This window comes from Pseudonaja textilis, chromosome 2 (assembly GCF_049901715.1).
Source record: "Pseudonaja textilis isolate UNSWEBS1 chromosome 2, rPseTex1.2, whole genome shotgun sequence".
In the NCBI taxonomy this organism is placed as follows: domain Eukaryota; kingdom Metazoa; phylum Chordata; class Lepidosauria; order Squamata; family Elapidae; genus Pseudonaja; species Pseudonaja textilis.
Genome location: NC_141991.1, coordinates 219,229,707 through 219,248,590, shown reverse-complemented (window position 1 = coordinate 219,248,590; position 18,884 = coordinate 219,229,707). Strand labels below are relative to the sequence as shown.

General features: G+C 36.9%; 1 long non-coding RNA gene across 1 annotated transcript in view; it reads right to left on the bottom strand.

The window, feature by feature from the left end:
- LOC148127372 (uncharacterized) overlaps nt 1-18,650 on the bottom strand; it is a 130,584-nt gene extending 111,934 nt beyond the window's left edge. The window contains exon 1 of the long non-coding RNA XR_015742264.1: nt 18,508-18,650. This is a non-coding gene — a long non-coding RNA (uncharacterized LOC148127372). The remainder of the gene's footprint in view (nt 1-18,507) is intronic.
- Nucleotides 18,651-18,884: the final 234 nt, after the last annotated feature.

Below are 18,884 nucleotides of genomic sequence, written 5' to 3'. Positions count from 1 at the left end.
TTGACATCCTCTTCCCATCAATTCCCAACATCCCTGACCCATGTCACATCATTACAGGAATTACAGAGATTTTGCTATTGTTCAACAAGAAAACTCTTCTAAGCTTCCATCTGTTTCACACATAGCAATAATCTTGAAATGAAGATAATTTTGAACTGGAAATATATGTAAAAATAAAGACAAAGGAAGAAGAAATGGGATTAAGGTAGAAAATAAACTGTTCAAAGAAGCTATAAGAAGCAAGTAATGTTTAGACCTCGTGGATTAACACACATTCTTTTGTTAAAATATGGGGAGAGACTTTAGAACCTAGTGACCTTGTTTACAATAAGATTAACCAAACTTTATACCTGTGATTTGTTAAATAAACCATTGTTGCCCAGTTTGCATAATGCTGTCTTAATAGGTGAATTCACACTAAGGTTTCATATTTACTTCCCACTAATTGCTGCACTGTTTTTAGGTAATACATCCTCATTGTACAACATTTGTTTCAACCTTTAGCTCCCCGTGAAATAGCCTAAATTCTTTCTTAGCAGTTCTAAGTTTAAAGTTGTTTTGCTTTGGTTTGGTTTGATTTCTTCTATAGTAGGTCTTGGCATATTTATGATGTATAATGTTTGATTCGTGGTCTGAACTCCTAATGGCTGGTTGAGATTGCCTTGGGCACAACCTCTGTCTCTGATCACAGGCCTCCATGAGCTCCAAGAGAAACTAGACACTTAGATTCAGCGGACACATCTGAATGCAAAGCTCAAGTTAGGTATTATGCAGGCTCCTTATATATACTGTTTGGCCATCTTTTGAAAGACCAGTTGACCACTAATCAAATACATGCTCTGGAGTATTTTAAAAGATTAACAGACTTGTCTATTAAAAGGAGAAAATGGAGGTCTTGATCAATGTAAATAAATAGAGACATGGTGGATTTAATTCCAAATTAGAACATTAATAGCAATAGCAATAGCATGTAGACTTATATACTGCTTCACAGTAGTTTACAGAGTCAGCATATTTTCCCCAACAATCTGGCACCTCATTTTGCCAAGCTCAGAAGGATGGAAGGCTGAGTCAACCATGAGCCTGGGGGGATTCAAACTGCCAAACCACAGGCAGACAGCAGGCAGCAGAGTAGCCTGCAGTACTGCATTTTACCCATTGTGCCACTGCAGCTCAATTAATGTTTTTGTCTTCTGAGAACAAGTGGTTTTGTACAGTTCTGTCTTCTATAGTTGTATTAATTCTGGAGGGAGTATGATAATTTTCTAAATGTAATGGCATTTGGTATATTCCATGAGATAATTCCATATAATGGTGACTATGATTATTCATTGCCATTCCTTTGTAGCACTTCGCAGTTTGGATATTTGGGAATGGGTTAAAACCAGGGGTGGGATTCTACCAGTTGGCACCTGTTCACTAGAATCAGTTGTTAACATTCTAAGCAGTTTGGAAAACTGGTTGTTAGAAGAAATTACTGGCCTAATCCTATAAGGAAGGCAGGAAGGAAACATTCTGGTGTTGCTTACAGAAACTGCCTCTCCATTAACCCTTATTACATTCTTGGCAGGACGAGACTTCTTTTCTCAGGAACATCTCTGGAGTTTTTTCCCCTCCTTTGCTGGTACTTTGCTTGTGTGGAGTGACCATTCAAAGTTACAATGACACTGAAAAAAGTGACTTATGTCCATTTTTCACACCTACAACTGTTGCAGCATCCCCACAGTCATGAGAGGCCGGGCAAGGAGATGTATGCCTTGATGTGAGTGATATTGAGTTGGCCACACCCAGCCAGTAACATGACCACCAAGCCATGTCCACCCAGTCACATGACCACCAAGCCACACCCACAGAACTGGTTGTTAAAAATTTTGAATCCTACCCCTGGTTAAAACTATAGAATAAAGAATAGAATAAAGAATAATGGAAGGGACCTTGGAGGTCTTCTAATCCAACTCCCTGCTTAAGCAGGAGACCCTATGTCATTTTAGACAAATGATTGTTCAGTTCCTTCCTAAAAGCCTCCAGCTTTTCTGAAGGCAAATTGTTCCACTGGGTGAATGATCTTTACTCTCAGGAAATTTCTCCGTAGTTCTAGGTTGCTTCTCTCTTTGTTCAGAGTCCATCCATTGCTTCTTGTCTTGCCTTCTGGTGCTTTGGAGAATTGGTTGACCAACTTTTTCTGGAAGCCCTCAAATATTGGAAAACTGCTATGATGTTTCCCTCAGTTCTTCTTTTCACTAGACTACACATACCCAATTCTTATAACTGTTCTTCATATGTTTTAGCCTTCAGCCCCAACCCCCCTCATCATTTTTGATGCTCTTATCTGCACTATTTCAAGAGTTTCAATGTCTTTTTTATAGTGTAGTAACCAAATTGAATGCAGTATTCCCTGTGTGGTCTTACCAAGGCATTAAAGCAGTAGTATCACTTCTAATGATCTTGATTCTGTCCCTCTGTTAATGCAGCCTAGGATTGCACTGGTTTTTGGTTGTTGTTTTTTTGGCAGCTACAACACATTACTGGCTCAGATTAAATGATTATCCACTAGGACTCCAAAATCCCTCGTGGATTTATTGCTGTTGAGCCAAGTTTCACCTAGTCTGTACCTGTACCTTTGGTTTTTCATGTCTAACTTTAAAACTTTAATTTTTTCTATATTGAATTTTATTTTGTTAGACACGGCCCAGTGTTTAAAACCATCGAGATCCATCTAGATCTTTAGCCTATCTTCTGGAAGTAACAAGACAATTCCCAGTTTTTCCTTCTAGTTCATGTGACAGGAAGTCCAACCAACTACTATAATGTTTTTTTTTTAAATAGCTGATGAAATTTTGGATGAAGGACAAGCTGGAACAAAGCAAGAGAGGGCTCTCTTTCAAGCTGAATAAACTCCTTCTTGTGCTATTTTCCTTTTAGAGCTAATGCTATATGTAAGGGCAGAGACTTTTTGATTCTTTAAAATCCTTTAAATGATTTTAGAATTCTCTAAAATCCTTCAAAGCAAGGAAGCAGATTTCTTTACTGAGCACCAAGAACTACAGTTGGGTGTTTCCATAATGATAATGATACAAACTCTTATACTACTTTCACACCAGCTCCTTAAATCATAAGTTTTTCTTTCAGTATAATCTCAATGTAACATTATGAACAGACAAAGTTCATCAATCCAGGATTGCTTCGATAATCAATTCATTGTATTTTTCTCCAAATTTAGACAACACTGAATTGTGGCAAGTAAAATAGAAGGAAATAGGAAGAATGCAGAAGATCCTAATATTCTGTGACAGTAAAAAAAAATCTTGTTATGGATAAATTTTTGAATTGAAAAAGGAAATAATATTTTAGCGCCGAGCTCGGGAGCTTCCCTCTTCACTGTTGGGGAGTTGCCTTCCCCCCTCTGCAGCTCGAGGATCTCCACGTTGACACGAACCTCTCCGGGGTTCATGTATCCCTGGGGGATCGCTCCTGACGCCAGAAAAGGTGTTCGAAGCCTGCACCAGACTTCTTCACCTCCGATCTCCTGTCCTCTCACTTGAGACTCAGGAGTGCTGTCATCCCGATCCTGCTCTTTTATCAGCAGGGGCTCCTGCAAAGGAAGACCTCAGTTCATACTTTCCCCTATGAAAATTTTACATACTCAGGAAGTTCACTTGCCTTTTGACTCAGATGGGGTAGAATTCTGCATTCTCAGTCTCAATGTTTTATAAGCCCATTTTTTTTTCATATACAGTAAATGCTTGAGAGGAGAAGTTCATGAATAAAGGGAATATTTTGCTTCTATTACTTATGCTATGCTTTGCTTTGCTTCAAAAACTGGATGAGAATATTTTTTTAGATCCACCATAGTTCTAAATAGCCAATTTCTTAATTTCTTTACTAACATAATTCAGTGCCTTACAGTGCAAAGAAGCTCAGTTCTTTTCTCAGCTCGGCAGGGACCATTATCTCAATTTAGTATTCCAACAGAAATCCTATTGCCAAATAAATACATATTGGGACACAAATCAGCCCAAACTTGTTAAACCAGCAGGCTCATGTTTCAGAGTCAAAACTCATAGAGACTATAAAAAGAATTTGACTATGGTCCTACTGGGAGTGAATCTGTATATTTTTTTGCCAATTAATCCATGAGGGAATAAATACAAGCTGGAAAGTTTGGCTAGTGCTTGTCCTTCCCGAGAACACCTTCAGGGAATTGGGGTGTGGGTTGCATTTAGATTGCAAAATTGACAAGGTGGTTGAGAAATGTCTTTTATAGGTTTGCAAATCCTTTGAATAAGATACTCCGGACAAGCAGAACATGCACAAAGCACCTGTTTTTAAATTGTTAAAGCATCAGCATCTTTTTCCAGACTTTGAGTGGCAATTTCATAAGTTTCTCCCAGCTGTCTGCAAATGCAGGAACCATTTTTTTCCACTTTGTTTTTATTTTTCCTCAGGGAAGTGCTGTGCCTGTGAATCCATACACATGTGTAGAGAGCAAGAAGAAACCTAAAAACAGCCACTGAGCTTAAAAGAGATACAGCCATTCCAGTGGTTCAAATACACTTTGGCACGTTCATAGAAGGATTTGTACAGTCCCAATCTCATACATATAATCTTCAAAAAGCCAGGGCACTTAAAGTATGGTCTGATGGTTTGAAAAATAGAACCTTCCTTACTACCATTTCCTTGAATAATCAGGTAACCACACAATGTGGCCAGTGGAAACCTGGATCTGATGTGGTGAATTTATCTATGGATTTGTAATTAAAAGCAGTTTGCTGGATCAGAAGTTCATCTCCAAACCAGATGATTAAATGGGCAGACATACCATGATCTGCTGATCTCTAACAGCAGGAAGTATTTTGTTTAGTTCTGAGACTAGCCCAACTTAAAGCGCTGTTTTCAACCTGTCTTCATGAAACCATAGTTGATGGGGTCAATTTAATTAAAAGCAAAAATAGAACACCTTACTGAACTTTTCCCAATCATCTTTTATGTTAATAATTTACAATGAAATAATTGCCCAGGGTCACCTAAAGCATCACACAGGTATAAAGTATAATAATTGCTGGATTATATATAAACCTCTTCTGGAAAATCATCTCTAAAGAAAATCATATTGGTAATTCTTCTGCCTGGAAAATGGAGCTTAATCTCTCATTATTAGTTCCATGGCTGAACATGGGTATCACAGTACCTTTTGATCAATATCACCAGTTTATACTAGATCAGTATCATCGGGCTGCTTACAAATTTCCACTGTTTATTAGTTGTATCATACACTAGATAATGGTAAAGTAAGCTTGGAAATGACATTAGAATTCTCTTGGTTTCAACTGTCTGTGTTATTTTGTCATGAGCCAAACACATACCTACTTGCATTGCAACTAAAATGCAATGCTACACATTGTATTCCTTATTATGTCCAGCATTTTCATTATTATCATCTCACTTTCCTTTATTTTCAAACAGTTGTGAAGGTTTGTTTTTGTGCTTACATAAACAGATTGGTCACCACTTAAGAGAAAATTGTGTGCATTTATCTAATACAGGAGACATTTAAACAACACTGAGAAATGTTTCAGACAGATTAAAATTTAGTTTGTCAGGTGATGCATTATTTTATTAATCTTAGTGTCACTATTGTTAGACCCAGACTTTCCCTTCTTGTCTTGAGTTTGTCATTTCTGGAAAGTATGAAAGATACTGTAACTGTAAGGTTCTTAGTGATTGGGGCATATTATGTGGGTGTGTAAGTGTGTGTGTGTGTGTGAATGCAGGTCTTGGTGTGTTCAGGTCTTTTCCCATGTAAGATTGAGAGTATCTTGGCGATGTTTCGACAAGGTCCCACTCGCCATCTTCAGGCTGGTGCTTGTGTGAGCAAAGCGTGATCGGAACTGCCGTTTCTCTATAAATACTGGTGGGGAGATTGGCTGTGTTGTCATTTCTTGATTGGTTGATGGAGTTGATGCTTGCAGATTGGCTGGCTTTTTCGTAAGAACATGTGTGGCTGAGGTATTGGCTGTGTCTATCAGCCTCCTGTGTTGTAATGACCTGGGTAATGGGCTGTGTGATGATCTTCTAAGTTCTATTATTTTGACATTACAGCACAAGACCCAGGATGTCCATTGGAAAAAAAACTATATATACAATCAATCTTTGTGGTACTGTACTATACTACAAGTGAATCTCATGATGATGACCTTGTTCTGATTAATTTTGGTTATCTACAGTAGATCCAAATGTTCTAACCCAGGCTTGTCAAACTCACATCATCACGGCGTATTGGGCATGTGGGCGCATGTGTCGTATTGGGACTTTTTTCCCCTTTGCTAAACTGGGCATGGGTGTGGCCAGTGCATGATGCATCCAACCTCCAAGCACTGAGTTTGACAGCCCTGCTCTAACCAATTTTCATCAGTGGGTAAAAAGCAAGGAATATATTTCTGAATCTGTGGCCAAAAAACAAAATATACCATACCTGAATACATCCTCTGTAGCGGCATATCAGAAATCTATACTGATATAGTTAAGACATCAGATCATAAAATTGGATACTGGGAGCTCTAGTCCTATCTTAGGCAAAAAGCCAGGTGGATGATTTTGACCTAGTCACTATCTCTCAACCCCAGGAAGCAAGCAATTACAAGCCACTTCTGAAATCTTTCCAAGAAAATTGTAGGGGCTTATCCAGGAGTCAACATTAATCCAAAGCCATGCAAATTTTTTTTTAAAAAAATAGGAGAAGGCATTCCTCTTGCCTCCCTTCTTAAAAACTAATACAATTTTGCCACCCCAACTTCTCCAGAGCTTACCAGGTCTCTTTATCATATTCCATCAAATATACCAAAATGTCTTGAAAATTTTAGGCTGTTCTTCAGAAAGTTCAACATGAGAAATATCCAGCAAATGACATTTAAAAATTCAACTCCTCTAATAAGAACCAGGGGGATTCATTGGTCTGTCAGTACATAACCTTTTTATAATGGAAGCAGGGAAAGAGAAATGTACTACTTCTTTAGTGTATATAACTTAAGCACTCTGAAAAGAAGATACAAAAGTCCAGTGAGGTATTAAGGGAGATGAACCCCTGTTGACATTTTCACAAACCAGTGAAACATTAGGGAATTTGTAAGTCAGAAAAGGAGAGTGTCATAGTTAACATATATCATGGAAAAAAGGTTCTCAGTGAAGATCAGTTATGTCATTAGAACTTTCTGTAAATTTGGCTCCAGTATAATTCAGCCGAACTAACTCTCTGTTAGCTCAGCAATTTCCCAGTGGTCAGTCTGTCTTGCCATAATCATATGCTGGCGCCATACACATGTTTTTTAACTGTACACTGTGCCTTGTAATGAATGCATACTAAAATATAGCACTGCTGCAACTGGGGACAGCTATGACCTCAGACTCAACAGCTCAACAGCAAGTTTGCTTATATAGTATACTGGCAAAAAGATGCCAGCTTAAATGAAAGAAGTGTTCTTCTTTCCCTTCTATCTTACATAATGAATAATGTTATGGATTATTCTAATTTATTAACTGGCTTTTGTTGCATTTTTTGACAATTTTTTTTTAAAAGTTGCTCCATATCACAAGGGAAAGGAGCTGTTCCTTGCAAAGAGGAATTACAAATGAATAAAATAAATCATTCTAAAGATCCTCTTTGATTGCAAGGTCAATTTAAAAGTGGAAAATAAATAAATAAATAAATAAATAAATAAATAATCAACCAAAACAGCAGACTTCAACCACTGTCTTGAAGAAATCTGTTCACAATCAAGCCTTGAATTAACTTGTTATCACCACAATGGAAACTTAAGACTATGATTCTGTGGGCCAAGACTGATTTATTTTTAAATATTTATTTAAATATTTATTTATATTTCCTAAATATACGTAACTCTGTACATTCAAGACATAGATATGAGAAGAGCTCCTTCAAAAGACTAAAATGTTAGCAAATTGCAAAACAAAAAGCAAACATCAGCAGTGGCAGAAGAAATGCAAGTAGTAATGTAGGACTGTCTCACAAAAGAAAGTTTTAGAAACAGTTGACCAGCAACATAAAAGCCAACACAAAGGTGTCTTTACCTACATTAAAAGCAGAAAATCAGCCAGAGAAGCTGTTGGATCAAAGAGAAGCGAATAAGGAAAAACAATAAGTTCTTTGCCTTGCCTTTACTATGGGACTTATATAGTGATATGGGAAGATATGCAGAGAGATCAAGACGAACTACCTTACACTTTGAAAGAAAAATTGGGGACACAGTGCAAAAAAAATAAATACATACTCTTTTTGCAATGTACAGTGATTTAAGTAAACACCACTTCAGGAGGTCTCTCCTTTAAAAAGTTCAAATATGGCAAGCTACAAATCAATTTATTACATGATAATCATATAAGCAGACAATTCAAGGAGTGGATTCTTTTGTAAACTCAGTCTAATCGAGTTCACATTTTCTTTCTCATTTTTTTCTTAATACCAAAGGAGACAGATCACATTCTAGGCTGTACAGAACATTGAGAAAGTGAGCACTCAGAGAAGAGAAAGATTGCTGCAACTCAGCTGTTGTTTAATACAAACAACTCACATGACCAAACATTAAATGCCAGTTCCAAAGCACTTCCTTAAGTTGCATTGCCCCTACTTCTTTCTCTGATCCACCAATTGTAAACTAAGTAATAACTTACTTGGTAAGACCTTTAAAAGCACCTTACAATTGGGTGACATTGCTAGCACTTGTTATTTTGGCTTGTTTGAACAGCAAATATTTATCCTCCATTTTTGTTTTTGTTTTAAAAAGCAGGAGGTAGAGATATGGCAAATGCCGTATGGTAACAGTATGTTTATATAATAATGTCCTCTTCATTTAGTGGAATATTAAGTTCAGATCTAAAGTGCTAAGTTATTCCAGAAATTATTTCAGGATGCTTTGATGGGTTCAGTAATCAGCTGACTTGCAGGGCAAGGTTCTTTGGGTGGGAATGATATGTGGTTTTCTGCTTGGAAATGGTAACTTAGCAAAGCAAGTCATTTTAAATGGCATGTACTGCTCTACTGCTAAATAAAATTAATGTACCCAAGCAGTCATTGTACTATTTTACTTGGTGGCAGGTGTCTGCAATCTAATAATACTTATTTCTTTATCTTTTAGTATTTCCTTCTTACAGGCAGCACATGCTCTTGTACTATTATGATAATATTTCATAGTTTCCCACTTGGACTCAACACTTGTGTTGATTCACTACTGTGGATTATTCACCACTTGATGAATGACTGCTGAATGTATGGACTGACTGAAAAGCATTAGATCCATTGATATACTGAATGCAAGAATGTTGAGGACATATTTATACAGCCATCAATCTTACCCAAAGCTCCTCTGGGTGCCACACAACCTAGTGTCTCAGTTGTTGTTTCTGTACTCAGATTTAATATTAGCCATCAATGCAGAAATAGTTTTCCTTCTTCTGGATGTTTTAGTCTTTATTCCTGCAATTTCCCAGTTCTTCCATCCATACCAATGGTGGGATTCATTTTTTTTTTTTTTTTGCTACCAGTTCTGTAGATGTGGCTTGGTGGGTGTGGCAGGGTAAGGATACTGTAAAATCTGCAGTCAGAAATGATATTTGCCAATTCTCCGAACTACTCAAAATTTCCGCTACTGGTTCTCCAGAACTGGTCAAAACCTGCTGAATACCACCTTTGATCGATACCTTTTTGAAATCAGTCATTTAATAGCAGTGGCTCAGTGGCTAAGACACTGAGCTTGTTGATTAGAAAGGTCAGCAATTCAGCAGTTTCAATCCCTAGCACTACATAATGGAGTGAGCTCCCATTACTTGTCCCAGCTTCTGTCAACATAGCAGTTCCAAAGCATGTAAACATGCAAGTAGAAAAATAGGGATCACTTTGGTGGGAAGCTAATAGCGTTCTGTATGCTTTCGGTGTTTAGTCATGCCAGCTACTTGACCCCAGAGATGTATTTGGACAGCATTGGCTCTTTGGCTTTGTAACAGAGATGAGCACTGCTCCCTAGAGCTGGAAAAGACTAGCACGTATGTGCGAGGGGAACCCTTACTGTTACAACTTAACTATTCATACAAAATCACAGTTGTGCATACATTCAAGAGAATGGAGAGCATATCATTAAAGCAGCCATATCAATTTCAAGATTCACATGACAGCTTCAAGACCTTATAGTGGCCGTTCCTAAATGCACATGTATTCTCTTCATCCTTTAGTACAATATCTGTTAGATTTAATGCATTACAGCTTATGAGGTTTTATGAGAGATTTCAACAATATTTTGTCTGATCTGTGATGATCTGTTTACATCCATAAGGTTTACATCATAAAATCATGAACATCCATGGATCACTCAGTCTATTGACAATGTGTTGTGATAAGTGGACAATATTTGGTTGAAAATTTATCTGTTTTATCTAGACCAAAAGAGATAGGACAATGGTACAAAATGTCTGAGATCCCATTATGGTTTGGAGAAGGTTATGACTGTTTGGGGTAGATGTTTGAGTTTTATTTTGTTTTTATTTTTATTGTATTGAGTCTGTTCTGGGGCTACAATAACCCCTGTGTGTCCCTGGAGGAAGAAACAGTGACATTTTTGAATAATTGTTGCAATTGAAGCCTCTGTATCAGACATCATCATTTTATTGTCATGGAGGCTTGCTTTGGATGTCACTGAAATATGTGTGCACACACAAACACATGAAGCTTCCATGTTTACTATTTTCAGTTTTATGGGGAAAAAATACTCAGTCTCACCTTTCTCAGACTAGAGAAAGAAATCTAGAGCCCTAGCTACATTCAGATGCTTAAGGCATCTATTTTACTTTGATCTGAGAGTGGTTTCACTTTGTGAAGTGAATCAAGGATTTAAAACACTAGTCTTTGCAGTCATCTGAATGGGTTGTCCAACCTTATGGATTATATTTTGGTCAATCCAGAAGAGCAAGTATACACAGTATTTTCATCTCAAATGGACCGAGGGCTGAAACAGTATTCAGAAGCAGCAAAAGTGGAAGAATGATTCTTTCTTCTTTTTTATAAGTAGTATACTTTCACAGAAGCAAAAATAGCTACAAAAGCAATGATAAAGTACAAAAAGAAAATAAAAAAGAAAAAGCGAGGATTAATATATTACATGCAGACAGAATCTTCAGTTATAGAAGTCGTTGGTTATTAATATGGACTCCATAATTTACACAGTCTGTGTAATGGTAAAATTAAATTACTGAGAACTCAGTGGGACCCTGAACAGCTTAGCAGGTTTGGGACATGAACTTATTTATGACTATACAATTTTGCATAAAAACTATGTGAAACAATAGCTTCTGCAGAACTGATAAACAATGGTTTTGACTTCCTGACAAGCTTCTAGTATCTATGAATAACAGTTTCCACAAGATATCCTGCTGAGTCAGAGTTAGGCTGAAGAATTCTTTCCTCAAGATGGAATCAACATTTGGAGTTTATTATACTTAATGGGTGGTGGTGAGAAGATAGAACTTCTCTATTTTGCATTTGTCTTTTGTTGAACCTTCACTAGTCAATATTCTGACACTGGAGAAAGGCAGCAACTGCAAGAAAAGTGTAGAGGAAACTCAGTTAATTTAAATAAATTCAAATATCTAGAACAGTGGTCACCAACTGGTGGGCTGCGGCATACTGATGGTACACGAGAACATTTTGGTGGTCCACAGAGAAATGTCACCCCTAGAGCACCCCTCAAAACAATTAAACCAGGCTACATGGGAACACAAGTCTGCGCCACCCACATGACCCTCGGGAACACAAGGCTTGCGTAGGAACAACATGAGGTAATGAGGGAGGTGGGGTGAAAGGGCAGATGGGGGACAACTTGCCGGCTGCTTCTTTCTGCTTCTTTCTTCTGCTGCTTTTGGCTGCACACAAAGAAAGCAGCAAAAACCTTTCTCTCCCCCAAACTCCACCAGAAATGAGTCTTTGGGACTCTGCAAGGCATCCTGCTCCAAGAGGCTATGCTGGCAGAGTTTGGGGGTAGAGAAAGAAAGACTTCTGCTACTTCTGCTGCTTTCCTTACATGAATCCAAAGGTCTCTCTCTCACCCTCTGAAAAAGGAGCTGGAAATGGTATCCTGTGATCCCAAATAAAGAATGATCGACCAGTAGGAAAATGGGGTGTGGACTTTTCCTGCAGACTTTTTTGGAGATTTTCCGAGATGTCTGCAGAAAATCCCCCAAAAAGTCTGCAGAAAAATCCCCCACCCCATTTTCCTACCGATTGCAGAATACACCCCCCTCTCTCCCCCACCCCTGAGAACGGAACTGAAGTGCAGGTTAGTAATGTGGCTGCCTTGGAGGGGTGGGGAGGTGAGGGACCTCTGTGTGTGTGTGTGTGTGTGTGTGTGTGTGTGTGTGAGAGAGAGAGAGAGAGAGAGAGAGAGAGAGAGAGAGAGAGAGAGAGAGAACACCACCAGCCCTCTTAGGTTAGATCAGCGCTCTCTCTCTCTCTCTCTCTCTCTCTCCACCAATGTCAGCAAGCCACCGTCAGTCAAAATTCGTATTAGTGGTTCCTGCGATTTAACATTATGAGTTTGGTGGTCCCAGGAGTCCAAAAGGTTGGTGACCCTGATCTAGAAGAACCAGTGTGGTCTAGTGATTAAGACACCAAGTAAAAATTGGAAGACTGTGAGTTTTAGTCCTGTCTTAGCCATGAAAGCCAGCAAGTGACATTTAACCAATCACTGCCTCTCAGCCCAATGCACCTCACAAGGTTGTTGTTGTGGGGAAAAGTAGGAGGAGAAAGAAGTATTAGATATGTTTGCCATTTTGTGTTGTTTATAAAAAATAATAAATGTGGGATATAAATAAATAAAACAAAACCAGATGGATTATATCTTAAAGTACTGAAAGAACTAGCAGAAGTGATCACAGAAACTGCAGTAATCTTTGGCTAATAAAATTCCACTAGAATAGAGGAAAACTAATGCTATCCCCATCTTCAAAAAGAGGAAAAAAAGAAAGAGAAAGAATTAGGAAACTAAGGGCTTATCAGTTTGACATCTATAATGGGCAAAATCCTTTAACAAAGTTGCTGGGAGTCAGCATAAACTGTACATTTTGATAAATAATAATATACTGCTCAAACAGCATATCTGTGAGCACTTGGGTAAGTATGTTACAATAAATAGAAACTAGCATGGGATTTTCCTAAACAAATCATCCTAAACTAATTTTATTACCTTTGATAAAGTTGCTATCGTATTACATTTGGAGAAAGACACAGATATAGTATACCTGAACCTCTGTAAAGTCTTTGACAGAATCTTTCATGAAATTCTCCTTAATAAAATTGGCAAAATGTGGGCTAATTGATGCTCCTGTTAGATGGATTAATAATTGACTAGATGATCATATCCAATTTTAAGATGGGAAGGATATGCTGAGTACGATGTCATGAGGCTTTTATCTTTTTTATCAGAGAATTGGGTGAGGGAATTGAGGGGATGCTTAAAAAGTTTGCAGATGACACAAAACTAGGCAAGGTAGATAATACCTCAAGTGAAAATGAGAAGATTCCAAAAGACTAATTCTGGCTTGAGCAATGGGCTGAAACAAATAAGATAGAAATGTAAAATTCTTCATCTGAGTAAAAAATACAATAAAAGCATAAGTATAGAGTTGGGGAGAGCTGGCTTGGCAGCAACACATACAAAAGGAATCTGTGTGTCCTTATTGACTACAAGTTAAACATCAGCTAACAGTATAATGCAGTTGCTAAAAAAGCAAATGCTGTAAGTGCCCCATAAGAAGTAATTTTTCTACTCTGTTCACTTAGAATACTAAGTCCAGTTCTGAGCAGCACAGTTTAAAAGGATAATGACAAGTTGTAAAGAGTTCAAAGGAGGGCTAAGATGAAGGGATGAAGAGCAGTTAAAGGATCTAGGTATGTTTACCCTTAGAGAAGGGACAACTGTCCTCAAATATCAGACTGTCACACAGAAGTGCAAATTAGTTGGTTAAATCAAGGAACTACAGACTAATAATCAGAAGTCACTTCCTGATCATACAAACTGCCTACCAATGAAACACACTGTCAGCATAACAGAACAACAGAATAACAGAGTTGGAAGAGGACCTTGAATGTCTTCTAGTACAATTATCTGCTCAAGCAGGAAACCTTATACCATTTCAGAAGAGTGGCTGTCCAATCTCTTCTTAAAAGAGTCCCTTCAGTAATGGAGCACCCACAAGATCTGAAAGCAAACCGTTCCACTGCTTGATTGTTCTGTCAAGAAATTTCTCCTTATTTGTAGGTTGGTTCTCTGTGAATTCTCATTTGCTGGAAACTGTTGGACAGTTGTCTGTCACAGATGCTCTAGTATATTTTGTATTGATCAAGGAGGAGCAAAATAAATTCTAAAGTCCCTTCCAATTCTGTAACTCTATGAAGAGAAATAGAAATGAAAAAAGATGCTTTAGCTGAAGTTTAGGCTCAAAATTTTCCTGATGTTCATGCCTAGTTTAATTTATATTATAGAGACACTTTTGTAATATGCAAAATAAAGTTTATATTTATGTGTTTGCATTGTGCCTGAGTCCATATATTATTGACTTGTTAGACATTAGATTCCCTAGTCTCATTCAATCTTCATCTTAAGAAGACAATTATTTCTAAATATATTAGGGAAATTATTCTGATAAAAACACATGTGGGTTCTGTAGTATAATTTATATTATCTAGGACAAATATCCAAGGTGTTGTATTCAGTATATAAATAAAATAATAACTGATCTATTTACAGTTTTTTAGTGATTGCAATCCTGATATCTCACCAACTATGAGAATCTGTTGTAAAACATTTCAGTTCATATAATTACAATTTATCTGCTTTGACAGTAATCAAAAGAATAGCTTTTGTCAATGTATTGCCTTTTAGATGGTTGGAAGATAACTCTTAAAATCCCCAGCTAGACTTTACATGTCTATCACTGAATATTATGTTCCAATCCACTTGGGAGACATTGAATATAGAATAGCTGTAGTTGGAGTTCCAGAAATAGTGAAAAATTAAAATATGACTTTTGGATTCATAAATTGGACACTTAACAGGTAACCTAGAACAATGTTTCTCAACCTCAGTAACTTAAGATGTATGGATATCAACTCTCAGCATTCCATAGTCAGAATGCTGCGTGCGAAATTCTGGAAGTTGGAAGACTCACATCCTAAAGTCACTAAGGTTGAGAAATATTGACTTGGAGGATACACGAAATAAAACAAATGCCACCCATGAAAATAGTCTGTCTTTAAAAAGTTGACATAGGTTACTGCATCATACTGTATGTCACCTCAGCAGAAGCAAATACAATTCCAAAATTTTTGATTTTAGATTTACAACATCATTTTAGAACCCTTTTTAAAAAATCAGTTACTTGTAGAGTTTGCCACTGAAAAATAGTTCATACATTTTAAACTGACAAGTAAAAACAAATAATGGTCTTTATAACTGTAATTATACAGAGTGGTATAACAGAGATCTAAAAACTGTGTACTGAAAATGTGAATAAAAATATTCCATTAAAAGGATCCATCTGTTTAACAGAACTCCATGATTCACTCTGCAGACAATTCTAACTCTTAGCAAAATGATGATGTAAGTTATGAGACTCTACTATATTACAGCTCAGTCTCAAAGTTCTCTGTCACACTCACAAATTTCGCTACGTTTAATGAATCTATCTAAAAAACAAACCTTGCAAAAGTAGCAGATATTTTAATCTGCTTAAAAATCTGTGTCTGAATTCCATTCTTCCAATATTGTCTTCCAAATATACAACAGGCCATATGATGAAAGACAATTATTATAATTCAAGAGATTAATGCATATGTAATTTTTTTCTAAGCTTTTTATCTATTTTCACATACAGGGATGACTGTGAGTGGCTGATTTAAAAAGTCAAGGTGTACACCATCCTAATAAGATTTAGGCTTAACATGAGCAATTTTTATGGAGCTTAGAGACACTTTTTTCTTTTGATAAGAAAAGTCCTGATACTAAAGAAGGGTTGTGATGCACTGACATCACTATAGCTGGTAGAATTGGTAGTTTTCAGGGATCTTTTAAGCTGGAATCAGATTAAGCACATATAAAAGCTTACACAGCCACTTTTAACTATTCTCCCCCCCTCCCCATCTCCCTAAAATAATGTCTTTAAAGGTTGAAAAAAGTTCAAGGGATGAATTACGCTTCTAGGAAATGAAAGACAAAAATGAAAGAAGTTCATCAAGAAGAAGAGTGTACATAAACTTAATTCTATCATTATCCAATGCTGATAATTGCATTTGCATTAAGCCACAGGGTCTGATATAAGTATGCACGATGTTTACGTTTTAGAAGATAAAACATGCTGGAAATTAACCTAAAATGCTCAATATGTTCTGGTTACATAGTATCATTAATATTGGCAATCAAAGTGCACATAGAGAGTTCATGGATATCACTTTCACATCTTATATTCAGATCACATGGAGTGTCTTCCTAAATATTACCAAGTTCTATACTATTGCGTGTGCTTTCTGAAAACTTGAATAAAAATTGAATGCAATTCAAATATTATATACTATATGTTGTCCCACATTAGGTAGAATTTCTTTGTGGTATTTTTCAAGGCTCTCTTGCAGTTATAAAAATAAATAAATAAAATCATTTTAAGGTTGATCTTTCACATAAGAACAACTATTCCTTTGGGATGTCAACTTGAACCTGTATAATTCACTGCCTAGTGTCCAATATTAAGGCTTCCTTTCCTTGGGAGAGGAGATTCAATTTCAACCTTTCAAACATCCCAGTTTCATCCATCTTTTGTTTTCTATTGGTGGCATTCCTGCTGGTGTTAGTAGTAGTGGCAAGAAAGCTCTAACTTTAATAAAGTTAGGGAAAAACTGAAAAAAGTACATGAGAGTGGCTGGAAGAGGAAACCTTCCAATTATTTCAGAGGTAGCTTTTGCTAAGAAATAATTTCTCCTTCCCCAATATAGTCAGTTCCTTTAAAATTGCCAGTTTGATTTTTTTAGGTTGTCACAACACTGTTGTATTCAGCACCCATAGTGCCCTGACACAAACCACAGCTGGGTGTGTTCCTCCCTGCACTAGCCACAGAACAGGGAAGCTATTTATTTCGGATGCAACCTTCTGCTCTATGACTCAGTTTTCAACTGGAAAACTAGCCGCAGTCTTCTAGAAGATCTGAACTGTTGGCATCTTCCCTAGTTTTCCCTAGAATACCTCCCACTTTTCTCAAACCCAGGCTCTCTTTCCTTTCCTGAACGCACACAGACACACACTGTTTAATAATAGCCATTGTTACACACAATAACCTTGAAAGTCTAGAAGAAAGGGCATTGCTGTGCTATAATGAGTGTTTGGTGCTATAGCAGGTGGGAAAGGCTTTGGGGATCTGGACAGATTAGGTGGAAAGAGGGCTCTAGCAGATGTTGAAGCTGGATGATGTATTGCTGTTCACTCTGGGATTCAGACAATACCAGCTCAAATGTAGAACAAGGAAAAGAGCAAAAATTGGATTCCTCTCATTCAAACTATGCCAGATACCACACCTACTTGAAATAAAATGTTTTGGAGGAGCAGAAGAGGAGGAAGTACTTATCGTTGAGGTTCATTTCTATAAATTTGGCAAATGCAATGGGTTTTTTTATGATTGATGCAGCTTTGTTTGTTTTCCTTAATATTGCTGCATACCCTTACAGTTACTGCTTAATTGCCTTTAGAAGGGTGAGGTAGGTAGGTAGGGTGTTTTTTATTGTTTGTATAATGGCTTTTTATTTTTTTTTATTGCCACCAGAGTCACTGAAAATAAGTGGGTACTTATACAAATTTTCTTAAATAAATAAATAGAGGACATCTTCTTTTTCTCCAATTTTTGCTTTTACCGAAGTTTCCACCTCTCTTCCAAAGATTAGATAAATCTTATTGCTCTCTCCTAAAATTGTTTTTATGGTTTATTTTTCTGTATGGTTGATTTATGATAGTTTGCTAACCCCAGAAACAAAGCATAGCCTCTGAATGTTACCAATAGATTAGATACATAATTCTCAAAAGATTGAACAACAAGAAATTTTAAAGAAGCTCTGACTTGTTTAATGTTTTTCTAAGAAATGCAGGGACTATCAATAGTTACAACCATCTAACTATCACAAATTTAAGTAATTCAGATAATTATTGCGCATTTATTGTTTAAAAATGAAAATAGATATTAGAAGGTTGTATCAAATGAGTATATGATAATAAGGCTTGAAATGATGCAAAAAGTCTCAAATTACAGAAAAGAGTTTCATGAGAATAAGTTGCACTGAATACTCAATCGAGTAGAGAGTAAAGATAAATATATTAATAAGTTATATGTATACAAATCAATCTACATTTTAACAGGAACACACCACTGCTGAAGGCAAAAGAAAAGTTGCAGTTTTGATTTCCTTCTACTCACCTCATCTTCAGGCCTAGATTTTGAAGAAACTCAGATTTGCAATTATGAAACAGATATATACAGAGACACTCCCCTTTGTCTCCCTTATCCCACACAGATACAAAGCAGCTTCTCTCAGATGGACTGGCTATTCAGATTTGAAAGGAGAATCTAAGAAGAATATTGCTGAAATGGCAAAAGTTTCTTGATTCTGTGACAGCTAGCCGGATGTCTCTGGAAAACCTACTACTGTAATGAGAACCGAGGCTCTCTTATTGTTTTCCTAGTATCAAGTATTGAAAAGCATGCTGTCTTTGAACATAGTGCTGTTTACTATGACTAATTACTATTAATAGACTTATCCTTGATGAATCTTTTAAAACTCCTCTGGAAGTCCT